An 18117-nucleotide genomic window follows, 5' to 3' on the forward strand; every position below is an offset into this window, starting at 1 on the left:
AGCAAATAAAAAATAAACTTGAAACTTGAAAAAAAACAGGCTACTCAGCGGTAGCCTGTTTGTGGACGTCGGAGGGATGAAAGGCTGAGTCAGCCTTTCCTGGATCTTAACCTGTGCCCTGGAGGTTCACCAAAGTCTTCGCTAGCAGGCGTTTCTACCATCTGATGTGTCCTCCTTGCCCTGGGCATTGTCAAAGGACAGTCACAGGTGCCCGCCCCCAAGATGCCCCCACTGCTCTTCAGTGATTTGTGCCAAGGAACCTAGGCGCATGAGGGGCCCATGACACCCTAAGGAGGAAGACGTGAGAGAAGGATGGGACCCACGCGAACCACCGGCTGGAAAATGAAGCAACGCTCACGCCTTACCCAACCAGCCAGTTATGCTGCTCGCATTGGAAAACTGTGGATGCAGAACTGTACTTTTCATCCATCCGCCACTGTCAGGGGCTGCTTGAAAGTGAAAGCGGGCATGGCGAGGAAAGCACGTCGTGCCCGCAGTAGGAGAAGCAAATCAAAACCAAGCATCGCTGTGTAGAATGTAGACGCAGCTCGAAGTAATCAACCACAGCTGAGCAAAAAATATGAAAGGCGCGCGGCCTCCCGTATTCACCTCCTTGCTTAACGAGTGGGAGTGGGAGGGGTCATGGCAACTGGCTGTGTAACAACAAGGGTAGGCGGCTGGAGCAGCAGAGCCGGCGCGGCTCCCTGTACATACAGGCTGGAAGACCTCATCCTACAGAGAACAACAAGGAGCGAGGGGTGCGAACCAGGCGCCATGGAAAAAAAAACAAAGTAGTGCCTACATTAAAAGATGTCGCCCTGCAGCGCAAGTTAACAGTAGTTGATCCATGCTGCTTCCTGCCAGAAACGAAGAAAGCGGAAATTACGTGTTGGACCACCAGCCAAAAAAAAGAGCACGTTAAGAAGAGCATTCAGAGATTTAACCAATGATAAGTGAGGAAGCAAAGAGAAATGCAATGGGTGGAGTTTAACTACTAATGCTAATTACTTGCTGCCTCGTAGAGGCAGCGCATGCGCGGCCCTTTGCGAGACCTAAAAACTGAAAACATATTAGCCATTTTAACAAATTCTAAAATTTGAGAGAGCAGCACACGAGAGACAGCAAGAAAATACATGCACTCTCATTGTTGAGTACTTAAAGAAAAATATAAAAGTAGTTCCCTAAAAGTGAGCAGAGGAAAGACACGTCGGCCTTTCAAGAGAATGGTAAAGATGCTCTGTTTCTGAGGTGGAACAAATGCAAGATTGTCAAGGAAAGCCATCAAATACGAAGAAAGCAAATCAGAGTGACAATAAAGTCAACCAATGGCAAACAATGAACAGGCTGTAAGCCCCTGCTTGGTAAGCCCACAGTAGATCTTTTTCAAGCAGACAGCGTGTGCTGTCTGGTAGGCTCAACCAAAAAATAAAAGGAATGTTCATGGACTAGGGTTTCTAAAATATCTCACCTTTGTAAAATGATTTCTGAGCGAAATTCAAGCTAGGTATGATCAGAAATGATCTCACATTCCATTTTCTAATTTTTGCATTGTGCACAAACGTTTCTGCACCATGAACCTTTGCAAAAGAGTTCGCTCCAGTGAGTCAATTCCAAATAACACAAAAAAGTAGTAAAATGGTTTACCCCTGTTCTTTTTTTCGCTTACGAGGGCAGAGTTTTTGTAATGTAGCATCTGCTCAGTTTTCTTGGCTGAAGCATTTCCTGTCCATCTCCTCTCTAAGCATAAAGGGACAAATTTATCCACACTTTGCATTGCCACAAAGCCACAAAAAGTGGTGCAAAGTGTTGATGAAGTATTTACTTTCCCACACAAAACTTTTTTTGCACGGTAAAATAGCCCCAGATCTAACACAAATAGTGCTTTGCACTGCTTTGTGTTACTCTTAGTCAAAAGGCATCCCACGCTGGCACATATGCAATCTCACGCTACCACCCATTTTTTTATGCAAAGTCCTATCAACTAAAAATTGCGCACTGGACTTTGCATCACAAAATACTGCATCCTTTAGGCAGGCGTTAACAAGAAGAAATGTTTAACTTCTCCTGTTTTTATAAACATTGCAAATATACTGCACTGTACAGCACACACCAAAGTTGGAAACGTTTTAAAGTATGTATCTACCAATACTCTTTTATATTGAAAGCATATTTGTCCAGTACAAAGCCTGCGCTAGACATCACGCACAGACCTTTGCACCGTGCATGGTGATAGGCAGCCTGATTGTACGCTAGCGCTGAAGGATAGAGCTGCAGCACTGTATCTTAAGTGCGGCTCTGCAAAGCGGTCTCCTCATAGGGCAACGCAGCGCTGCAACTTTGGCGCTATAGATTAGCAAATGCGCCCGCAAAGTCCTGGTGATGCAAGAACTAATGAAAGGGATGCCTCCTGCTAGCAAATGTGTAAAACCACGTGTTTCTGTTCTTTGCCTGACTGGCCGGGAGTGACGTCTGAGGTGAGGTTCCCTCTGTGATGTCACAGTCTGATGTCAGCTGGGCTCCAGAATTCATTTCAAAGTGTGATGTCAAATTTCTAGAGAAAAAACCGTGTGTTGTTAGATTCCAGGAGTGGTAGGAAAGAGTAGCGTTAGGTTCCTGGAGAGATGTCACAGTCTGACGTGAGGATCCTGTAGTCACATTTCAGTCTGATGTCAGGTTGATCGTAAGATGTCACCTTCTGACATTACATTTCTAGAGTGATGTCACTCTGGGATATCAGGTTCTTCAAGTGTTGTCACAGTCTGACATGAGTTTCTTAGTGTGATGTCACTTTTTGAGGTCAGGTTCCTGCAGTGATGTCACACTCCAATACATGGTCACTGAAGTGAAGTCATAATTACTTCTCATATGACTTGATACAAGTCACAGTATTAATTCAGGTTTCTGTTTTCACCTCATCATATTGACGAATTCGGAGAGTAAGCCTTCAAACAGCCGCAGGGGACAGGGTGCATTTTATCCTTTTACCAAAAAGTGCTCTCCTTCAAGCAATATCTTGCGATTAGCAGTTACTCCCTATGTATCTTTAGTTTTGAGCGGATTGTCAGTAGTAATATTTACTGCACGTGCATACTATCGCGGTCTGACCTGGTAAGGGTTTTCGCAGGAGTGAAATAGTCGACCACTAGAATTCTCCCAACCTCTGGCTCAAGCTGAATTTCCCTACTGGTAAACTGACTAATTACTACCCTTTAATAAGTAATCCTTCAAATCATTCCCTGTTAGTTGGAACTTGCAGGTACAACTTCCACTCCAGAAAAAACAAGAACACAATCAGATAAGAAGTTCCTTCAAAATAATGAAAGCGCTTACAGCGCGTTACCCAAAAGGACTTAATTAATCTCCATGCTGTTTGTCTCTCTAGGTCTTGTCAGCAGCACTGGCCAATCAAGAAACAGGACGTATCGGAAGTCGGTCCAGTAAGTCCAGCACACCGCGCCTCTACCCGATGTACTGACGGAGCCACCCGGCCCGCACTATACTTTGTTGCTACAGCATGCACCCGGAGGGCGGGCTCGTCCAAAGGTATAAATAAAAGGGCGCATGACCGCTCGGGGTCTTGGTCCATACTATACGAGCGAATGTGTGTCCCAATCATTGGTGTCCTGTACCCGAGGCCTATCTTTGTCCAGGTGTATCTGTCCAGCAACTTGCTGATCACCACACCCGACACCGGAATGACAGGAACCGGGCCACAACATCCAGGAAACCAAGGAGGCCAGAAAAGGACGCCGTGCGAAGCTGTGTTTGAGGAAATCGGTCAGGAAGGATGAGGACGCCGATTGGAGCACCACCAGGTAAGTTCGAAGGACGCAGGCAGAAAAATACATTGAAGACAAGTGACTTCCTGCAGGGGAGCATGCAGTCTTTTTTTAAAGTTTTTATTTACGATGTAGCAGAGAAAGAACAACAAATATTACATATTCCCTAGTACAAATCTTTTCTAAATTTCCTTGCCAATTACTATTTCCATATTCATTTTTTTCACTGTTCAGATGAAAGACTAGTTTTTCTCATATTATTTCCCCCCCATGCTCCTAAAATTAAAAACAAAATGAATTCATCAGTCAATAAGATCCCATAATGAAAATTAAAAAAGGGGTTTTTAAACATATAACGTCTTAGGGGCATAACGGACACCCCCGCAGCCCCCGCAATACGGGGGGGCCCCCACTCTTCTATATATCAAGGGGGGGCCCCCTCAGCTTGTTCGTCCAGGGTGTGTGTCAGACACAGTGTCTCTCGTAAAGCAGACAAAGTCTGCAGCCTGCTTTGAGCTGCTCTGCTCTGACACGGGCTGACTCAGAAGTGAAGAGTACAAAATAACAACTTTTGTTTCCTTTTCACTCCGAGCCTGCCAGGCCCCTTTAATAGCAGACCCCCCCCCCCCCCCCTCCCACTCCTTCTCACAGAAAACATCTTCCACTGCTTGTCTGAGAGGGGAAGAGGCTGCACAGACCTTATTAGGGCAGAGCTAAGGTGCTACCTTTAATTGCAACAGACAAATATAGCCACCTGTTCACCATTTAACATTCTGCAAAAAGGCCCCAATATGGTTCTGAAATAAGAAATCATTGTTATTCATTTGAATATGGCCTTCTGTCTTTCAGTCAGGGGTCACCAGGGCAGCCGTAGAGCACACTTAAAGTTTTTTCTTCTTACATTGCCTGTTTAAACTATGAAATAATAAGGAGAAAAAATACCAATCTGATTTTTCTAATTATTGTACTGGTTGGAACATTAAAATACAGCTCATGCCCATATAAAACCAGTTAGGTGGCAACCATAGGGTGAGGATGTGTGCAACTGTAGAAACATAACCAGGACTCTACCTAGGGGCAATGGAGGGACAACATATAGCTGGAGTGTAGAATGAGTGGTGAAGGATGTGGAGGGGGGATTGCATACGAGTGGTTGTGGTAGGTGAGCGCTAAGGAAGTGAACCCCTCCCCCAAAAGGCTCTCCTACAACACCAGCCTTGTTTTTCTCAATGACAAGCACAGTTGTGCCTTGCACAGGGATCTTGTTCTGTTAATGGTCAGCTGTGAGGGGACAGGGATAACATTTGTTTTAAATAGTTAAATGCAGGCATGGTGTCCTCTGCACCCAAGGGTAGTTGTTGTGTGCAGTGCTCAATTTGTAAAATATTAAGTGCCAGGGCTCTGCCCAGGAGGCACTGCAGCATTGCACCACCCATCGCTCCTGTCATCGCTGCCAAAACAACTAATAGCCATCTCTCTCCCCAGCAAGTGCTACAGTTCAGATTATTCGAGGTCCCCAAATCTAAAGAAATGACTATGCAGCAGATATTAGTAATTTTTAATGATATTGTATTTATAAACTACTGTTGTTCTGCTCATCTCTAATTTATATGAGCAGTGCCACCATGTGGCAGACTGTTCTAAGTGTGGTGTTAACAATTAAGCGCCAGTGCCGAGCACCGGAAACAAATTAAGATCCAGTGTTGAGCACCGGACACCACCGGCTCAAATTAAGCACTGGTTGTGTGAGGATATAATATACTTCAATCCAAGCAGGTAAATTGAAAAGGTAATTCAATTACAAGTATTTTAAATGTATTACGCAAATCAGCAATTACCAATGCCTGTGTGGACTATCACAGACATCAATTGTCTGGAATATCACTAGTGGAACTATCTGTAGTGTCCTTAGAAGCAAATTGTAGGAGTGGGCATACATTAGGCCATAGTTAAACTGGTGGCTGTACTTTATGAGATAAAGTAGCCCCTGCCAAGCATTATAAGGATATTGCAACTCACTGAGGACTTCATGACCATATAATGCCGTGGTACTCATAGTATGGCCCACGGGCCGCCAGCGGCCCGGCAGGCCTTCCTTGGCGGCGCGCGGACCGTGCAAGTAATGTACTCATGATCCCCAGAGAGAAAGAGAGAGAAAGTGGAGAAAGAGAGAGAAAGTGGAGAGAGAGTGAGAATAGAGACAGAGATTGTGGAGAGAGAGTGGCGAGAGAGACAGTGAAGAGAGAGAGTGGAGAGAGAGAGTGGCGAGAGAGAGTGGAGAGAGAGAGGAGACAGAGTGGAGAGAGAGAGTAGAGAGAGAGAGACTGACTGAGAGACTGAGAAACTGACTGACTGAGAGAGAGACTGACTGACAGAGAGAGACAGAGACTGACTGACAGAGAGACTAACTGACAGAGAGAGAGACTGCCAGACAGAGAGAGATAAACTGACTGACAGAGAGAGACTGACTGACAGAGAGAGAGACTGGCTGATAGAAAGAGACTGACTGAGAGAGACTGACAGAGTGACTGACTGGCCGAGAGAGAGACTGACTGGCTGAGAGAGACTGACTGACTGAGGTAGAGAGAGACTGACTAAGAGAGAGACTGACAGACAGAGGGAGCGAGAGAGAGACTGAGAGAGAGAGACTGGCAGAGAAAGAGAGCCAGAGACTTGACAGAGAGAGACTGGCTGACTGACAGAGAGACTGACTGACAGAGAGAGAGACGGACAGACTGACAGAGAGAGAGACTGACTGACAGAGAGAGACTGACTGACAGAGAGACTGCTCAGACAGAGAGAGAGACTGACTGACAGAGAGAGAGAGACGGAATGACAGAGAGACTGACTGACTGAGAGCGAGAGAGAGACTGGCTGACAAAGAGAGACTAACTGACAGAAGGACTGACTGACACAGAGAGAGAGAGACACTAACTGACAGAGAGAGAGACTGACTGACTGAGATAGAGACTGGCTGAGAGAGAGACTGGCTGACAGAGGGACTGACAAAGAGAGAGACTGACTGACTGACAGAGAGAGAGGGAGAGACTGACAGAGAGAGAGACTGACCAGGAGAGACTGACTGACGGGGAGAGACTGACTGACCGGGAGAGACTGACTGACCGGGAGAGACTGACTGACCAGGAGAGAGACTGACTGACAAAGAGAGACTGACTGGGAGAGAGACTGACTGACGGAGAGAGAAAGAGACTGACTGACCGAGAGAGAAAGATTGACAGAGAGAGAGACTGACAGAGAGAGAGAGAGACTGACTGACTGGCTAAGAGAGACTGACACAGAGAGACTGACCGGGAGAGAGACTGACTGACCGGGAGAGAGGCTGACTGACCGGGAGAGAGACTGGCTGACCGGGAGAAAGTCTGACTGACCGGGAGAGAGACTGACTTATGGACAGAGAGAGAGAGACTGACAGAGACTGAGTGACAGAGAGAGAGAGACTAATAGAGGCTGACTGGCAGAGAGAGAGACTGACAGAGACTAACTGACTGAGAGAGACTGGCTGACTGAGAGAGAGAGACTGACAGAGACTGACAGAGAGAGAGACTGACTGACTGAGAGAGACTGACTGACAGAGAGAGTGACAGAGAGAGACTGACTGACTGAGAGAGAGACTGACAGAGAGAGACTGACTGACTGACAGAGATAAAGAGAGACTGACCGAGAGAGACTGACTAAGAGAGACTGACTGAGAGAGACTGACAGAGAGAGACTGACAGAGAGAGAGACTGACAGAGAGTGACTGACCGAGAGAGACTGACAGAGAGACTGACTGACAGAGAGACTGACTGAATGACAGAGAGAGAGAGAGAGATTGACTGACTGACAGAGAGAGAGACTCAGACTGACAGAGAGAGACTGGCTGGCAGAGAGAGAGACTGACATAGAGAGAGAGACTGACAGAGAGTGAGACTGACTGACTGAGAGAGAGAGCCTGACTGACTGACAGAGATTGACTGACAGAGAAAGAGAGAGACTGACGGATAGAAAGAGAGAGGGAGACTGACTGACTGAGAGAGACAGACTAAGACTGACAGAGAAAGACTGACTGACAGAGAGAGACTGACTGACAGAGAGAGAGACTGACAGAGAGAGGCTGACAGAAAGAGACTGACAGAGAGAGGCTGATAGAAAGAGACTGACAGAGAGAGAGAGAGAGAGAGAGACTGACAGAGAGACTTACAGAGAGAGACTGGCTGACAGAGAGACTGAGTGACAAAGAGAGAGACTGACAGAGAGAAACTGGCTGACAGAGAGAGAGAGAGAGAGAGAGAGACAGACTGACTGAGAGAGACTGACTGACTGACAGAGTCGAGAGACTAAGACTGACAGAGACTGACATAGAGAGACTGACAGAGAGAGAGACTGACTGAGAGAGAGAGACTGACTGACTGACTGACAGAGACTGACTGACAGAGAAAGAGAGAGACTGACAGAGAGAAAGAGAGAGCGAGACTGACTGACTGAGAGAGACTAAGACTGACAGTGAGAGACTAAGACTGACAGTGAGAGACTGACTGACAGAGTGAGAGACTGACAGAGAGAGACTGACAGAGAGAGACACTGACAGAGAGAGAGAGAGACTGACTGACAGAGAAAGAGAGAGACTGACTGACTGACAGAGACTGACTGACAGAGAAAGAGAGAGACTGACAGATAGAAAGAGAGAGAGAGAGAGACTGGCTGACAGAGAGAGAGACTGACAGAGGGAGACTGATAGAGAGAGGGTGACAGAGAGAGAGAGTCTGACAGAGAGAGAGACTGACAGAGAGAGAGAGACTGACTGAGAAAGAGAGAGACTGACAGAAAGAAAGAGGGAGAGAGGCTGACTGACAGAGAGACTAAGACTGACAGAGAGAGACTGACTGACAGAGAGAGACTGACTGACAGAGAGAGACTGACAGACAGAGAGAGAGACTGACAGAGAGAGACTGACTGACTGAGAGAGACTGAGTGACAGAGAGAGAGACTGACAGAGAGAGACTGACAGAGACTGACTGAGAGAAAGAGACTGACAGAGAGAGACTGACTGACAGAGCGAGAGAGAGAGACTAAGACTGACAGAGAAACTGACTGACTGAGAGAGACTGACTGACAGAGAGAGACTGACAGAGACTGACAGAGAGAGACTGACAGAGAGAGAGACTGACAGAGAGAGACTGGCAGAGAGAGACTGACTGACTGAGAGAGAGAGACTGACAGAGAGATTGACTGGGAGAGACTGACTGACAGAGAGAGAGACTGACTGAGAGAGAGAGTAAGACAGACTGACTGGCTGACAAAGAGAGACTAAGACTGACAGAGAGACTGACTGACAGAGAGAGACTGACAGAGACTGACAGAGAGAGACTGACAGAGAGAGAGACTGACAGAGAGAGACTGGCAGAGAGAGACTGACTGACTGAGAGAGAGAGACTGACAGAGAGATTGACTGGGAGAGACTGACTGACAGAGAGAGAGACTGACTGAGAGAGAGAGTAAGACAGACTGACTGGCTGACAAAGAGAGACTAAGACTGACAGAGAGAGAAAGAGACTGACTGAGAGAGTTCGGCTGACAGAGACTGATGACAGAGAAAGAGAGACCGACAGAGAGAGAGAGAGAGGGAGAGACTGACTGACTGACAGAGAGAGACTAAGACTGACAGAGAGAGACTGACTGACAGAGCGAGAGACTGACAGAGAGAAACTGACAGAGAGAGAGACTGACAGAGAGAGACTGACAGACTGAGAAAGAGAGACTGACAGAGAGACTGACTGACTGAGAGAGACTGAGTAACAGAGAGAGAGAGAGACTCAGAGAGAGAGATAGAGACTGACTGGGCAAGAGAGGTAAAGAGACTGAATGACTGACAGAAAGAGAGACTGACTGACTGAGAGAGAGACTGACTGACTGAGAGAGAGACAGAGAGAGAGAGAGAGAGACTATGATGGAATCGGGGTCAAAGTGTGCATGAAGCTATCCAATGCCTCTTAAGGTTGCTATTGTCTGCTAATAAAAATGTATTATCAAAAAGTGCTCTTTGTAGTTACAGCTGCTTTTGAAATACAGCATTGTCTAATGTTTTGAAACGGGTTTGATTTTTTTATACTCTAGCCCCGCCCCCCACTGACCCCACCCCTACCGGCGCGGCCCTCAGCCACAAACCACACTGTAATTTTGGCCCCGACAGAAAGTTTGTGAGTACACATGATATAGCGGAACGAGGCTGAAGGTGACTTACAATATCATTATCATCTACGGCAGCGGGTACTTTATTCCATGTAATACATGGCAACACCTTCACCTTTCCCACAAGCCACTCAAATCCTTGGTGTGTAGCTATTGGTGTAACAATAGCCCCCGCAGCACCCATGGTGCGGAGGGCCCCCAGGCTCCAGGGTGCCCCCTCCTGGACTGTGAACAGGCGGTGAGGTCCCTGTCCTTAAAGTTACTGACTGGGTCCAGGGTGTGGGGGGCCCCTCTGTGAAATTTGCAAGGGGGCACCCTTAGGTTTTGTTGCGCCACTGTAAAGTACATGCCATGAGGCTTCTTTTGCAGTAAAGCGCTTCACTTAACCATAAACAATTCAGAAGTTACAATTTACCAATCACCACTCCAAAAGTCTCACCGTTTTCAGTTCCGGTTCATACATATTCTATTTAATTTGACTAAAGCTCCAACCCGTTTTGCATGTATGTATGGTTTCCCAAAAAAAACTCTTTGCATTTTACTAAGCCATTGAGAGATTGTCGAGATTGTCTCTGATTTCCAATTGGCTTGGATCAACGATCTCGCTACTAAAGTGTCAATACAAAATAAATTGGCCGTGGCCAATGGATAACTGTTCCACTGCTTCTGCTCTACCAAAGAGAACAGCTGGAGCATCTGGAGGAAAATTGATTAATAGTTTTTACCGATTTCTGAAAACACATTTTGCCAAAAGTTCATTACATGTCTACATGTACACCAAACGTGTGGCCAACCCCAAGCGCTTGGCCACATGCACAGCAGGGTATGTTTTGTTTAGTCCGTGGGAGTCTAATAGATCATCCATGTGCTAAATGGCACCATCCTCCTAAAATGAGTTGCTCTTACTGCCTTATAGCTCATTTTATTATAACCCTTCCACTGTTGAATGTTAAAATGACAACCCGTGGATGTTCGAGATCTCTCTAGGGGCCAGACGTAGGTAAAAGCAGTTTTGCGAGTCCTTAATAGTGATTTTTAGGGAACCGCTATTAAGGACTCACAAAATCCCATGTAGGTAAGAATCACAATATTTTTTGTGATTGCTAATATTCCTTAATTGCAAATTGCAAATTGTGATTCGCAATCAAGGAATACCTTCCCATTCATTCGTATGGGCCTAGAGGCCGATAGGAATGAATAGGAATCGCACACGTATTTTGCGAGTACCAAATAGGTACTCGCAAATTGCGTGCTGTTGGACCCGGCCTCGTGGCTTGGTCCTCGCTGATCTCCGCAGCTCCAGAACTACGGGTGGAACTGATTCCCTTCCACCCAGACCTGTACATGACACTCCTACCCCGGACCTGAGACGATCCCCAGACCGCGTGCCTGTGCACGTGACCATCAGACTCCATGTTTGGCCACCCCGGCCGGCCGGCCGCCTTCTTTCCTTTCGGCAGCCCCTGGCCACTCCTGGCTACAGTTAAGCGTGCGCGTTCGGCGCGCCCAGATCCGCCCGGGGGGTGGACGACTCACCAAGTACCCGGAACCAAGACTTCCATCACACCTCCGGCCCCCTTCCGAGGAACTGGTTCCCCTCACACCTCTGAACTATCCCTGGGGGCTGGTTTCGATTGCACCTTGGGCCTCCTAGTGAGCTGGCTCCAGGCCCTGATGGGCGTCTGGGATTCCCTGGACGCATGGTCCAAAGCATCAAAGAACCAACCGCCCAGACAATCAGGCGCCTGGCCCTCGGACCTCCGGCCCCCTGCCTCTGAGGGTCCGGACATCAAAGAGCTCCAGTACTATAAGACAGCCTGACTTCCATCTAGTCGGCAGTTGTATCTTGGACAAGAAAGCCCTGCTGGTCTGATCGCGGCTGACCTTGAGGAGAACAGACTCTGACCCACCGAGCCCTGCTGACGTCGTCGCGGCTCATCCTTGAAACTAAAGGAACTGAACCACCGGAGCCCTGCTGACGCTGTCGCGGCTCCCTCTCGAAGAGTAAGACCTGAACCACCAGAGCCCTGCTGACGCTGTTGCGGCTCCCTCTCGAAACGCAAGACCTGAACCATCGGAGCCCTGCTGACGCTGTCACAGCTCCACCTGCCTACGAGTACGACGGAGTACTCTTGACCAAGCCCTGCTGACCTCGTCGCGGCTTGACGAACTCTCTGGTCCGGCAGGACCATCGACGCTACCTCCACGATCATCTTGAACCAGAAGTGAGTAGGACAGCAAGTCCCATCGCCAGCCCCCATACCCCCCAGTTCGAGGATTGAGAACTGTGCGCAGGGTGCGTGGCGTGCCAGCTGGCATCCTAAGACTGTCCCGCTTCCCCGATCCCTCGTTATGAGACTTTCGCGATCCCTCGATCGCTGTGTATTGCTCCATACTTTAATCTTGTTAAAGTCTTTTCTGATAATGAATCACGGTGTGGTGTCCGTTCATAAGTGTGGTGCGTCGACAGTGTGTACGATCAGTCCTCCCCGGCGGGGACTCCCCCTCAATAAGACTCGGCGGTAATTGTGGGAGAGGAGGTTCCAGGTGGTTAGGAGAGTCCTCTTGACCCCTGGGGTCACCGCCTTCCAACACGTGCACAATTTCAAGGGTGCAAGGGTTTCAGAGGGACACCCTGTTGCACCCCTGAAATGTGCATGTGTGCACATGTGGCGCACATACATGCCCTAAGGGCATGAATGTGTGCCACATGGCACTTTTAAAAAAGCAAAAAAAGTGCTTTTTTTTAAAGGAATTCGCAAATTACCACCAACTTGAAGTTGGTGGTAATTTGTGATTCCTTAAGGCCAAATCACACTTTCTTTTGTGCTTCTTACATTGCATTTAAGGAATCGCAATTTGCCACTCCTAAAATGCAATCGCAAAATAGGGAATAGCAAATTTTGTGATTCCTTATTTTGCAAGAGGGTTTTTGTGTGCTACTTTGCACACTGCTAATTTGCAATAGCAAACGCTTAAATTCTGCGAATTTCAGCATTTACTATAGCAAATTGGCTTCCTCCATCTTGCTCCATATGATCTATGATCATCTGCTTATTGTCTGTAGACTCAAGTAGTCTATACCAGGTCCCCAGCCCTTTAGTTCTTAGTACCAGATGGGCTCTCCCCAGGCGCATTCCATTACTATCTTCTGAGCCTTTTATTCCCGAACAATACTGCTTGATCTGTGCATAGCTAAAGACAAGAAACATATTTGTGGTGCTATTTCAGTCTACTATTTCCTGCCATGGTAAAAAGCTCTAATTTCCATAAAAGTCTTGTATTTTATGAAACCTAGATTCGCCCACTGACGACAAATCTGGTGAGACCATTGTAGCCCTAGAGGTACACATTCTGACAGACTTAACTGAGGATGAAGCCAGGGGATTCTGTGAGCTTCCCCGATTCCTTGGCAATTAATCATTATGGCCCGAGGAATCTTATATTGTGACTTTTTCAGTAATTTGGTGGTTCGTAAAAATGGGGAGAGGCCGGTCTCAGCTTCCATTAGCATTATGTTTAAAAAGAAATTTGCTGCCCGCATATCCCCCAAATTTTTATAGGTCAGCCAATTAATAAACTGCGCTTGATGGTTCAGACGAAAATTGGGACGGGCAACGCCTCCTTCTTCTACATCTAACTGCAAAGCTTGTAATCTCAATCTCGGTTTTTTCCCTTGTCATATAAATGGTCTCACTTCCAAATTGGTAGCATTGAAGAAAGACTGAGGAGCCTTTGTCATTATGTTGGAAATAAGAATAAAAACATTGGTAAGATGCTCGTCTTTATAAGCGCCACACGCCACATAATCATTATGGGAAGATTTTGCCATTGTTTAAAAAGATTACGCATTTTATTTAATGTGGGAATTCAATTTAGCGCAAATAGATCGTCTAGTCGAGGGAATACAAAAGAAGTGTCTAGCCTGTGATTATGGCATATCATGTACCACCAAGCCTTGAAAGAAGTTTTTGTGAAGTCTTTCCAATTTGTGGTAATTTGTTGGAATGCAGCCGCTAATAGCAAATCGATAATTCTAGTATTAAGTGTAACAGTATCCCAAATGGATGATAAACTTCCTAGAAAAACATGAACAAAAGAGAAAGGAAATTTAGTTGCAAAAATTAGATTAATTTGGGTCCAGACTTGCTCCCAGAAAATGTGGACGTATGCATGAGAATAACAATAGCGATAATAATAGAATAAAAATATAATATAGAATAACAATAGCGACAATAATCAATACCGTTTGGAGCAGAACATGTCCAACAAGTATCCGGGACTGCCGTGAACTTCTTACCTAAAGCTTTCGGTGTGAACAAAAGTCGGTTATAAACAAAAAACAATGTTTGCGTTGTATTGGCTGCCCTTGAGGATTTGCGGATTTTGGTCCGGAGATTCATCCACATTGACATTGGCCATGAAGTTCCAAAATCCTGTTCCCAAGCTAACTCCGTTTTTGATTTCTTTTTAACTGTGTTGATGTCATATAGATGGCGATATAAAGTAAAAGCTCTAGGAGAATTTTGTAAAAGAGTATGAGTCTGTGAGGAAATGTCCAACCCTGTGGGGGGAATTTGGGAAGTAGGTAATTGAGAGTAAGTATCCATCACTGTCTTCTTGAGGAGAGTATATTTATTGTTAAATGAATTAGGTAAATGGTATAATTGACTGAGCGAAGTGAAAGGTAAGAAGTTTGATTGTGAAAACAATTGATGTACCCAGAGAAGGCCCTTTTGCCTCCACGTTTTCCAATAAATGGGTTTATTTTTAATGACAAAACACAAGGAGGGAGGTACCCTTGGAACTAATATAGGACAGGGTAAACAAGGTTAAAAAGAAAAAAGAAAAAAAGTCCCTGAGTTTAAGGATAGCCCTTACGTCGTAATGTAGCTGTGGTACAAGTATAGGTGTAAGGATCTGTAAAATATTGGTATTAAGAACCTACATCTAAGGGTCGCTAATCAGAATAAAAGTATATATTACACAAAAAAGCTCTCTAAATATAAGGTTGTGATAAACTGAGACTAACATGGGGTTAATTTTCTAAATTAGACGTTAATCCAGAATACGGACGTAATACAAAAACGGCAGAAGGAAACAAGTACAAGGACCTTTCTTTCCCTCAACGGCACATCAGCCATAAGCATCCTGTTACAAATGACTCCAAGATGGGATTATATCTAGCTTTTTACTAAAAAGGTACTGAGGTTACGATTTTGATTTTAACAAAAGACTCATGTTTATTATATAAAAAATGAGCAATAGGCTAAACAAAATATCGTGTATTTCTGTCTATTTCCAGCAAATCTGTATCTGATTTTATTAATCCATACGGTGGTCACCCCTGGTACAGCGAAACATCGAATTTACGCATTATTTTGGATTCAGGTAGGAATTCTGACTACATAGTGACGTAATATGGATATATGGAAAAGATATAAAGTGGAGTTATTAGTAAATTGTGGTATGAAATTTACTCTTTAGGTGGAAAATTTTAAAAAAAATCCATCAACATAAAATGCAAGATATGCTGTCATAAGAAAAAACGACTTTATCGTCAAGGTATCTTTTATGACCTCGAATTCCTCACATTTTGAGGTATGTTGCGATATTGTTTTGTACAAATAGCTATTGATTATATATGTGAATTGGGCAACTAAATCATGTGCGAAACAAATGTGTAAAAGAATGAGGATGCTCATCCTGTTGATAGTGGGTCTCTCATAAAGAATCAAGGAAGAGTAGTTGATATTAACTGAGATTGGGGTAATCCTCAAGATTTGTAAGTGAAAATGTGAAATGTGATCTCATAGGAGAATATAATTTATTTGTAAATTGCTAACGTCAGTACATATTAGGCCTCTGTTATAAGTGAATTTTAATTGTGACATTTTCTTTTTAGTGATTTTTTTTTAAAAACGTCCTGAAGAAGGTGCACCCATCTACACAAGACACCGAAACGCCGCAATGACTATTGTTTTTTATTTGTAATTTGTTGCATTATCATGCATTGTGAAGTTTGATTATGTCATTAACTTTTAGAAATAAACTGATGTTTTTAAATTGCTGGTGCATATTAGAGTGTTTTTAAATGTTGCATGATGCTATTATATATTTCCCGCAGAGTTTCCAAACTGACGTTTAGCCACTACTTAATGATATTCATAGTTCTAACTAGATTATATGGTTAGTCTTTAGGTCGAATATAGCCGCCTCTAAACATCTCAGGCTGGCTACATTACGACGTAAGGGATATCCTTAAACTCAGGGACTTTTTTTCTTTTTAACTTTATTTTTAATGAGCAGGTTTTTATTGTGCCAGATTGTTGAGTTAAGAAATAATTCCGTGGTAACAGGAGTTGGAGTAGGAGGAACCTCCAAAAGTTTGGAAGTCAATTTAATTATAGGAGTGGAGAGGGACTGCGGTTTGCGTGAGAGGAGGTAATATTTCTGATGAACAATTAAAAAGTAGCACCTCTGATTTTGAGCAGTTGATTTTGTACCCCCCTATTACCATGTATTTTCTTATTTTAGAGAAGGCTCTCGAAATATTGTCTTTATCGGCTGCTAGGTATAAGGTCATGTGATCCGCAAATAATTTAAGTTTAGCGATCCTAAGACGGGGGCTAGAATGGTAAACATCCTTTACCACTAAGTTTTTACCACGCGGTACCTTTACCACGCGGCCGTTACAACGCAAGTCGTTACCACGACTTGCGCTGGAGGGCGCTAAAGGATTAATAATAGTAAATTTACTATCCCAACACCTTCCCTAGGGTCCACGGGGACTGGTGTTAGAATAGTAAATTATACTATTTGAAATCCACGCCCCCAACGCAAGTCGTGGTAACCATTGCGTTGTAAGGGATGCGGTGTAAAGGGATGCGTTGTGACGGTACGCGTTGTACCGTCATACATCCGGCTAGAATGGTACAATCTTGCATTAGAGCGCTTGCCAAAGGATCAATAAATAGGAAAATAACACAGGAGACAGGAGACAGCCTTGATGAGTCTTCTGGCTGATTATATTTGAGCCAGCTACAGTCACATTCATGATTATAGATTCCTTGGCATTACAATACGTATTTTTCAATACCTGGCATGATTTAGATGACACCGCAAATTTTTCCAGGACTGCAAAGAGGGCATTCCACTGGACTCTATTGAACGCCTTTTCCGCGTCCAGAATTATTATTGCTGCTTTAATTTTATTAGTAAAAATTAGTCAATAGCTTGCGAGCACGCAGTCGTAAAGGCTACGCGCTCCTCCGCTTACAGGAGTTGCAAGATTCGGGACCTGCATTCGGGCAGGTCCAACACATGCCAGTAATTCGTTAAAAAATATTATCTCACTTATTTAAAAAAAAAAACTAACAATAAAAACCAATCATGAATATATTTAACAGTTAAATATATTCATGAATGCTTACTTGTTTTAAATATTGTGTGTTATTATTGTGATGTTTTTATGAATTGTGCTATGGGGGTATCTCAAAATATGAACATGATCATGTTAAATATTGAGATTTATGCAAGAATGAAGTAAAATGTGTAAAAAGGTTTTAATCAATGAGATAATAATTTTGAATTAAACACAGGTGTGCAAGAGTAGTACAGATTACTACTGAAAATCCTCTCAGAACTAAAGGTACACAGGGATCACCTGCTAATCGAAAGGTGATGATTGAAGGGGAGCACTTGTTGGTGGTAGGCTACAACCGGACGCCATGTGGCAGCTAGGCTGATAAGACAGCGCAAGAATGGATCCTGCAGGGATGTCACAGCCTAGTGTCAAGGTTGTGTAAAAATATCCGAGTTTAAGGCACAGTTTTAACAGTTATGTCACAGCCCAGAAGTGGGTTCCTGAAGTGATGATCGAAGTAATATCAGAGTCTGGTGCAAATTCTAGAAATATTGCCATTGTCTGCAGTGATGTCACAGCCTGACGTCGGGTTCCTGAAGGGATGCACAGACTGACGTCATGACCTCGCAGTGGTAGCAAAGTGTAATACGAAGTTTTTGTAGGGCATTTTACAGTGTGACGTCATGAGCCAGCAGAAGTCTCGCGGTGTGACGTCAGGTTCCCTCAGATGTTACAGAGTGCGACGGCAAGTGGAGCTGACGTCAGACTGCGACATCACTGCAG

The 18117-nt window shown here is 44.9% G+C and overlaps 1 protein-coding gene across 2 annotated transcripts in view; it reads right to left on the bottom strand.

Annotated features, from left to right (window-relative positions):
* LOC147706455 (complement C1s subcomponent-like) overlaps positions 1-18117 on the bottom strand; it is a 102731-nt gene that overhangs the window by 83580 nt on the left and 1034 nt on the right. The window lies entirely within an intron of this gene.

The sequence above is a fragment of the Lissotriton vulgaris genome, chromosome 7, assembly GCF_964263255.1.
Source record: "Lissotriton vulgaris chromosome 7, aLisVul1.2, whole genome shotgun sequence".
Taxonomy (NCBI): domain Eukaryota; kingdom Metazoa; phylum Chordata; class Amphibia; order Caudata; family Salamandridae; genus Lissotriton; species Lissotriton vulgaris.